This window comes from Hylobates moloch, unplaced genomic scaffold, assembly GCF_009828535.3.
Source record: "Hylobates moloch isolate HMO894 unplaced genomic scaffold, HMol_V3 SCAFFOLD_2, whole genome shotgun sequence".
NCBI classification, from domain to species: domain Eukaryota; kingdom Metazoa; phylum Chordata; class Mammalia; order Primates; family Hylobatidae; genus Hylobates; species Hylobates moloch.
This window is the reverse complement of record NW_026652277.1, coordinates 121333736-121343201: the sequence shown is the minus strand read 5'-3', so window position 1 is coordinate 121343201 and position 9466 is coordinate 121333736. Positions and strand designations below refer to the sequence as shown.

The following is a 9466-nucleotide window of genomic DNA, read 5'->3' as shown; positions in this document are numbered from 1 at the left end:
GTTACATTTATTGTTAATAGTAAGTGCCAGGGCAAGATCATGTGAGTGTGTAGGTAAGGCAGAATGCAGGGGAAGATCATTGGAAGGTAAATTAATGAAACGAAGGGCCTGGGAGTTATGTATGATTATGTACATATATACTGAAATCACCAGAATTAAGACTGAAGTAGTGTGGAGAGAGTGATATGGAGCCGGGAACAGATGCCTTGGAAAACATGTGGTTGAATACCTGGGATCTGAAGATGACAACAGCAAATGAAGAGTAGTGGGTGATATAATACATGGAAATGAGATTCAAAGCTATGTTTTTAGGAGACAAATTGTAGAATTTTATAAAAATGGCAAAGAGGAACAAAAGCATTTCTACTACACCTCCCAGCCTAACAATCACCACCGTATGTTATACTGCCCTAGAGGGCTGCAGGGAAAACACTGTCCTCAGGGAGAAGCCAGGCTTTTAATTTTTATTATAATTATGTTTTTAATTTGTTATAGCCATTTTCAGGAACCTTAACTTCAATATACTTAAGGCTCATAAATGGCTTTACTATTACCAGCTTTTTAAAATAAAAATTTCTGCAGAAACATGTTTAGGTAAGCAGATTCATTGGCTAGCTTGTTTTATTTTATAGTACAATGAATTAAGGAAAGCTTTGAGAGAAGAGGTTGAAAAAAATAGGATATTTTGCTGCTCATGGTCTTTAAATTACACTTGACATTATAGAAGATTTTCTGGAATTGAGAAGAGGTGTGAGAAGTATATAGACTAGAATATATTCGAGCTTGATTAGATTCGTGGGTATGTGGAAGAATTGAGTTACCTGAATGTCTGGTGTTTCTAGGGGTGAATCTATAACAGTGTTTTTAAGATTTTTTTTCCTTGTAGATTCAGGACTGGAGAGGCAGGGAAGAGCTAGATCACAGGGAGATGTATGGAGTGGGGCCAGGAACTTAGTTATATTTTCAGAGTGATGTTAAGCCACTGAAGAGTGTGTGTCAATGTTAGGAGTAAAGGTGGGAACGGAGAATAGAGTAGTAGATCATCAAATTTTACTTTTAAAACATTGGCCTATCTTTTGGTTATAAAATAGTCCTATAGGGCAAGCCCCTCCACCGAAAAAAAGATTAATTATAAGGATGTTAAATTAGTTCAGGTAGAAAATGATGAGCATTTAGATTACAGTTTAGATGAACACAAGTAGAACTGATCTCAAGTTGATAGATATTTAATAAGCCATGCTAATACATCAGGAGGAACCAAGGATGGTCCGGATGGTCCCAAATATTTGTCTTTGACTATGGCATGTGCACTTCACTAAGGTGCAAACAATGGGAGATAAATGTTTGAAGAGACTAATGATCAAAATTCTGTTTTGGACAATTAAAGTTTGAAATGCCAAACAATAGAAAAAAGGGGCATTCTTCTCTAACTCATTTTATGAGGCCAGCATCATCCTGCTACCAAAACTTGGCAGAGACACACACACAAAAGTTCAGGTTGACATCCCTCATGAAAATCCTCAATAAAATACTGGCAAACTGAATCCAGCAGCAGATCAAAAAGCTTATCCACCACAGTCAAGTCGGCTTCACCCCTGGGATGCAAGCCTTGTTCACCTTGTTCAATATATGCAAATCAATAAACGGAATCCATCACATAAAAAGAACCAATGACAAAAACCACATGTTTATCTCAATAGATGCAGAAAAGGCCTTCAATAAAATTCAACACCACATTCATGCTAAAAATTCTCAATAAACTAGGTATTGATGGAACATATCTCAAAATAATAAGAGCTATTTGTGATAAACCCACAGCCAAAATCATACTGAATGGGCAAAAGCTGGAAGCATTCCCTTTGAAAACCGGCACAAGACAAGGATGCCCTCTCTCACCACTCCTATTCAATATAGTATTGGAAGTTCTGGCCAGGGCAATCAGGCAAGAGAAAAAAAATAAAGGTATACAAATAGGAAGAAAGGAAGTCAAATTGTCTCTGAAGATTACATGATTGTATATTTAAAAAACCCCATCATCTCAGCCCCAAATCTCCTTAAGCTGATAAGCAACTTCAGCAAAGTCTCAGGATACAAAATCAATGTGTAAAACTCACAAGCATTCCTACATACCAATAACAGAGAGCCAAATCATGAGTGAACTCCCATTCACAATTGCTACAAAGAGAATAAAATACCTAGGAATACAACTTACAAGGGATGTGAAGAACCTCTTCAAGGAGAACTACAATTCACTCCTCAAGGAAATAAGAGAGGACACAAACAAATTGAAAAACATTCCATGCCCATAAATAGGAAGAATCAGTATGATGAAAATTGTCATACTGCCCAAAGTAACTTATAGATTCATTGCTATCCCCATCAAGCTACCATTGACTTTCTTCACAGAATTAGAAAAAACCTACTTTAAATTTCATATGGAACCAAAAAAGAGCCCATATAGCCAAGACAATCCTAAGCAAAAGGAACAAAGCTAGAGGGATCATGCTACCTGACTTCAAACTACAATACAAGGCTACAGTAACCAAAAACAGCATGGTACTGGTAGCAAAACAGATGTATAGAAAAATGGCACAGAACAGAGGCCTCAGAAATAATGCCACACATCTACAACCATCTGATCTTTGACAAACCTGACAAAAACAATCAATGGGGAAAGGATTCCCTAATTAATAAATGGTGTTAGGAAAACTGGCTAGCCATATGCAGGAAACTGAAACTGGACCACTGACTTACACCTTACACAAAAGGTAACTCAAGATGGATCAAAGACTTAAATGTAAGACGTAAAAACGTAAAAACCCTAGAGGAAAACCTAGGCAATACCATTCAGGACATAGGAATGGGCAAATACTCCATGACTAAAACACCAAAAGCAATAGCAACTAAAGCCAAAATAGACAAATGGGATCTAATTAAACTAAAGAGCTTCTACACAGCAAAAGAAACTATCATCAGAGTGAAGAGGCAACCTACAGAATGGGAGAAAATGTTTGCAATCTATCCACCTGACAAAGGGCTAATATCCAGAATCTACAAGGAACTTAAAGTTACAAGAAAAAAAAATCAAAAAGTGGGCAAAGGATATCAACAGACACATCTCAAAAGAAGACATTTATGTGGCAAACAGACATATGAAAAAAAGGTCATCATCACTGGTCATTAGAGAAATGCAAATTAAAATCACAGTGAGATACCATCTCACGCCAGTTAGAATGGCAATCGTTAAAAAGTCAGGAAACAACAGATGCTGGAGAGGATGTGGAGAAACAGGAATGCTTTTTCACTGTTGGTGGGAGTGTAAATTAGTTCAACCATTGTCAAAGACAGTGTGGGATCTAGAACCAGAAATACCATTTTATCCAGCAATCCCATTACTGGGTATACACCCAAAGGATTATAAAATGTTCTACTATACAGATACATGCACACATATGTTTATTGCAGAACTATTTACAGTAGCAAAGCAGAACCAACCCAAATGCCCATCAATGATAGACTGACTAAAGAAAATGTGGCACATATACACCATGGAATACTATGCAGCCATAAAAAAGGATGCATTCATGTCCTTTGCAAGGACATGGATGAAACTAGAAACCATCATTCTCAGCAAACTAACACAGGAACAGAAAACCAAACACCGCATGTTCTTACTCATAAGTGGGAGCTGAACAATGAGAACACATGAACACAGGGAGGGGAACGTCACACACCAGGGCCTGTTGTGAGGTGGGAGGCTAGCAGAGGGATATCATTAAGAAAAATACCTAATATAGATGACAGGTTGATGGGTGCAGCAAACCACCATGATGCGTGTATACCTATGTAACAAACCTGCACGTTCTGCACATGTATCCCAGAACTTAAAGTATTTTTAAAAAATTGAACCAAAAAGAAAAGAAAATGTGTTTCTACAGGAACTTTTATTTTTAAAAAGCTGGCTGTAATAAAGCCATATGCCAGGGTTCTAAAACAAGGATAATAATAATAGTAGTAGTAGCAGTAGTAGTAGTAGTAGTTGTAGTAGCAGTAGTAAAGCAAATTTGCAAGCCTTAAGGATATTGAAGTCTTTAAGGTCCCTGAAACTGGCTGTAACAGTTAACAAATAATTGGAATGAAAAATAAAAGGTACACTTTCTTTCCCATTAAGATTCAGCCACATTGGTCTTTTTTTCTGTTCTTTGCAATGTAAGCTTGTTACTTTCCTAAGTTTATGCACAAGCTATTTCTCTACACGTAATGCTCTTCCCCTTTTGCTCACCATGAATATCTCTTTTTTTTCCCCATTTATATATCACTTCAGAAAAACGTTTTTTCCTTACAAGTCAATTTCAGCTGGAAAACCTGCTGTATCCATCATTTCAGTCCATTTGAACTCTCTGCATAGTACTTAACACTACGTGACATTGCTTTGCTCAAAAAAAAAAAAAAAAAAAAAAAACCGTAAGTTACATTCACTGGTCCAATCCCAACATTCCAAAGTAACTAACACCAATTCATGCTCAATATATATTCCTTGATCTTGAAGAATGCAGAAAGTGGATGTTAAGTATTCTTACCACAAAAATGATAACTATGTCTAGTAATGCAGTTGTTAATTAGCTAGATTTAACCATTCCACAATTTGTATATACTTCAAAGCCTCATGTACAGAACAAATGCATATAACTTCATCTGTCAATTTAAAAAAGAAATCATTTAGAAAAGGAAAATTTATAAATTTACACACACGCACGCACATATATATTCATTGAGTGAATGAGAAAATGGATGCGTGACTGATGAGCAACAGTTTGACCCCAATCCTCTCTCTTCACATCATAACCATAACCCACTCTCATAACCCACCCCAACTCCAGGCACAGTGGGACTCCTTTTAGTACATTATAAAGTGTTAGGCTCCTTTCTGTATCAAAGGCCTTTTACACAATATTCTCTCTCTGCATGTAACACCTTTCCCTATATTTTCCACCTCACCCAATAAACTTGTTTATCCTTCAAATTCCAGCTCAAATATCCCCTCCTCAAGGGAATCTTCTCTGTATTCCATGACGAGGGAAATCTTTGATTACAAAGTTTCATGACATGATATGCTGCTATTTTGAGGGGCTTACCAGAGCTTTAGTTTTCTTTTTCACTTATTTTATTTTCATGTTTCTTGACAATAGAAGTATAAGCTCCACAAGGTTGGGAGGATGCCTGTTTTTACACTCAATTGTATCTCCTATCGACTAGACAGATATTTGGTCTTGGCTCAAAATTATATATTCTTGATTCAACCTCTGGAACTCATTTAATTGTTGAAATGAAAACAACAATTTAAATTCCCTAAAAGCAATCAATAAATCATCAGCCCAAGTCTACATATTTGCTTTTGTAGCCTGTGCCTGAGCTAAGTCAATAATTAGAGCATTTCGAGCTCTAATGGACCATGGACAGCAACTGCTTAGCCTAGTCATCAGCTCTCAAAAAAGCACATGGAAGGCAGACCTTAATTAAAGAGCAGAGCTGTACCAACAGTCCAGTAATCCTCCATACTTGAGTGCTTCCAATAGTAGTTGATAGGAAAAAACTGGAGGTAGCAAGACTAAACTGCCTCGCAGGTTGAGGGCCCATGTTCATTCTAGTGGCAGGCAGATAATTTCTAAGGCATCTGACCCTCAAACCTTATGATGTGTCTTTTGTTGTCAACAAGATAGATCAAATATTTTTTATCTCTGCCCCTCATTCTATCCTTTGCTTCTGTTAAAGTTGTATATTTTTAAAAATCCAGATTAGACTGGAAATGGGGGCTATGCCTATTCTCCAGAAAACACTGGTCCTGGTTCTACTCCATTATAATGGATTTTGTTATTTTTAATGAAGTGATAATTGATAATGAATCAGACTTTTAAAAATACCAGTTGAACTTAAGAATATTTATCATAGTATTTTTTCTCATTTTGATTTTCTTTAAATTATTTCAGGCCAGCAGACTAAAAGTAAAAAAAAAAAAAAAAAAAAGCATTCTACTGAAGAGTTATGGAGACCTATTTAGAAATTCTGAGTTACCTGAGCTCTATTTGGCAGCAGAAAATGGGTTTGGAATGGGTCAATAATGTTTTGCTTTGAAAATAAATAAATAAATTTCAATTTCTCTTACCTAAAAAAATAATATCCACAAAATGAGAATTCAACCAGATGTCAACATTTTGGGGCACTCAGCATATATATACCAACCTGTATTCTAAGAACTTACTGTATGTTGTTTCATTTAATCTTAAGAGTAACCATATATATTTGTATTTTTCTTATACTTGGGACTCAGAGAAAATAAATCTCTTGCTAAAGCAAGGGCCAAAAGTGAAATTTGAACTCCATATTGATTTTTACTGCATGAACAGTAACAGAAAGAGTCAAAAACACTAAGATTAAACAATAACCTTTGCTAATATGGTTAACATCTGTTGAACAACAAGAACAAACAAACAATAATAAGCAAGTGGGAGAATTATGGAGTTTATTTCTGACACTCTCTGGTGGTGCATCTAAACATGATAATTCCCATTTAGCAGTTACAATAGCCAATTGTTTACTTTGCAATTCAAGAATATTCAGGAAATAGAATATCAGATATTTTAATTGTGAAGCTTATAAACATCCTGCTGTTGTCAACCAAGAACACCTTCACAGTTGATTGTTACAGCTCAGCTTCATCCATCTGTACCTGAATAATGTTTGACACAGGATTTTCAGTTAGGTATTGAGCTATAAGTTGCTTTTATTTAGCTTTTATAATTTCTGCCAAAGACTAAATCTCAGAGTAAATGATGAGATTATTATTCAGCATGCATTTTGTTTAGTGTTTAATATGCCTCAGATGAAATCCACTGAGACAATTCTCTGAGTGTTCCACCTTCTCTTTATACTGTCTTTACATGCAACCTAAATGTGGTCTTGAGCCTAGATGGACTCTAGAAATAATACTTGACCTGAGGTAAAATAATTTTATGTAATACCATGCTATGTTTGAAATTTACAAAATGGTGATACTGGATTTTACAGCTCTATAATGTATTCAACATGCAAGTGAACTATTTTTGGAATCATTGTGTTGAAATGTAACTGATGGCTTTGGTGGAGTAATTTAGCCTTAAGTGAAGCATATAAAAAAAGAAGGCTTTAATTTGCTGATGTTTGGGCTTCAGAAGCTCTTAAGAGTGTAGCATAATTTTGTTAATGACTTTTGGCTATCATTTGCTTCAACTTTGAACAAAATGCTTCCAATGCAAATGTTGAAATATGCTATACAATTTTAAGAATCAAGGTAGATGCTTATCGGCATAGAAATTCCAAATAGGTAAAACAGAATTAAAATGTATGAAACAGATTAAGAACAAATATGAATCAAGTGGGTTATAAGGGTTTTATATATATGAAGAACTCTAACAAATCAATAAGAAAAAATAAACATAGAAAAAATGTCAAAGGGCATGAATAGGAATTCATGAAAAAATAAATATGTAACACAAATAAAATATGGAAAATATTCAATCTCAGTAATAATTGAATATATGCAAGTGAAATGTATCACATAATATTTTAACTTGAATAAGTCAGTACAGATTTTAAAACAGATAACATTTATTGATAATGCTATTCGGAAATGGGCATTTCATGCCAGATGAGTGAGGGTATAGTTTGGTACAAACTTTCAGTTTAATTTGGAATAACTGTCAAAATCCTTAAAACATGTTTAACTTCTGTTATTTCATTCAATTTCATACCAAATCTGTTATCTAGATGGGTCCAAAATTCTAGATGAGTAAGACAGAGAGAGCTATCAAAGCAGCAGGTTATTAAGTTACTGAACATTTTTCATGATCCGTGGTTTCTTCCAAGCAGCAATGTCTTTGGAAGACATCGGCAAGGAAAACAGATATTGAATTCTATAACGTATTACTTAGACTTGTTGGATCACAGCAGCTTAAGCAACATATCAGATATTCTAGGGCTTTCTTGAGCATGCAGACTATGTTGAAACTTTTATATGTGTTTAAATCCTGTTGTCTTCATTTGATATCTGCATGTTTTGCAGAGAAGCTAACTAGACTAAATGTGAGCCTACCTTTACTGTATTGTATTTTACACTGTCTTATGATTCTAAATGCTATTACTAGAAGACTGGAGTCATATTGTCTGGGTAATGCAGAGTGGAGTTTGATTTGCCTTAACTAAACAGAGAAGTTTGTTTCTACCAGGTGAGATTTTTACAGTTTTATTGACATCCCTCCATTTTAAATAATAAATTTGTTTTAGAAAAGCTTTAAATTTGCAGAAAAAAATTGAAGATAATACAGAAATTTTCCATGTACTTTACATTCAGTATCCCTGATTATTAAAAACTTTATATTTATATAGTATAATACACTTATTAAAAATAACAAACCGATTTTGATACTCAAGTGCAAACTTAATTAAGATTTATTTAGTTTTTACCTTATGTCTTTTTTCTGTTTCAAGATTCCATCCAGGACACATTTTCTTTAGTTGCCATATCTCCTTAGGCTCTGCTTATCTAGGATAGGTTCTCAGACTTTTACTGTTTTGATGACCTTGACAGTTTTGAGGAGTACTGATTGGGTGTTTTGTGCAATGCCCATCAATAGACATTTGTCTGATGTTTTCCTCATTATTATATTCCCACTCCGCAGGTAGAAGTCTGGCTCCCACTATTCACAATCCATTTACTTAATTGTCCAATTCCAAAATACTAGTTTCAGAATTGTTAACCCTTATTCCCATAGGAGACCACTTTATTAACTAAAGTACATATGTACAGCTTGTTTTGTCTTAATTCTTCTAAACTCAATTGATTTCCAAAATTACCGAAGAACCTACCTAAGAACCTCAGTTCCTTTCACTCTTACTTCCTTCAGTGAAATTCTCTCACATACTTATAGTTAGATTCTTTTGTCATAGCCTGAGTTCCACGCTATGATCTCCCAACTTCATATTTTTTTAAGTACAAATATTAAGAATCACTATTTGTGTAATCAAGTTCTATGGGTTTCATAAATACATTTCATAAATGCACAGTGTCATTTATGCGCCATATTAAAATTATAGTTTGTAGGTTTCCTTCTATAAAAATATCCTTGTCTTTACCTATTCAATCTCCATCCCCCAAATTTTAACAGCTTGTGGTCTGTTTTCCATTTTTGCAGTTTTGCCTTTTCCAGAATATCACATAAATGGTCATATATTGTAGCCTTCTCAGAGCAATTTCCTTCACCTAGTAATATATGTTCATCAATCATTCATGTCTTTGTGTGGTGTGATTGCTAATTCTTTTCTGTTGCTGAATTAAGTATTCCACTGGATGGATGTACCTCATTTTGTTTATCTATTGAACAATATCTTATATGTGTCTAGTGATTATAAATAACTATGATTTCTCCCTTCA

At 34.7% G+C, this 9466-nt stretch overlaps 1 non-coding gene across 1 annotated transcript; it reads right to left on the bottom strand.

Annotated features, from left to right (window-relative positions):
• Positions 1-487: 487 nt before the first annotated feature.
• LOC116477711 (small nucleolar RNA SNORA33) lies at positions 488-618 on the bottom strand. Its single transcript, XR_004250608.1, has one exon. It is a non-coding gene; the product is annotated as a small nucleolar RNA SNORA33 (small nucleolar RNA).
• Between the last annotated feature and the right edge of the window lie 8848 nt (positions 619-9466).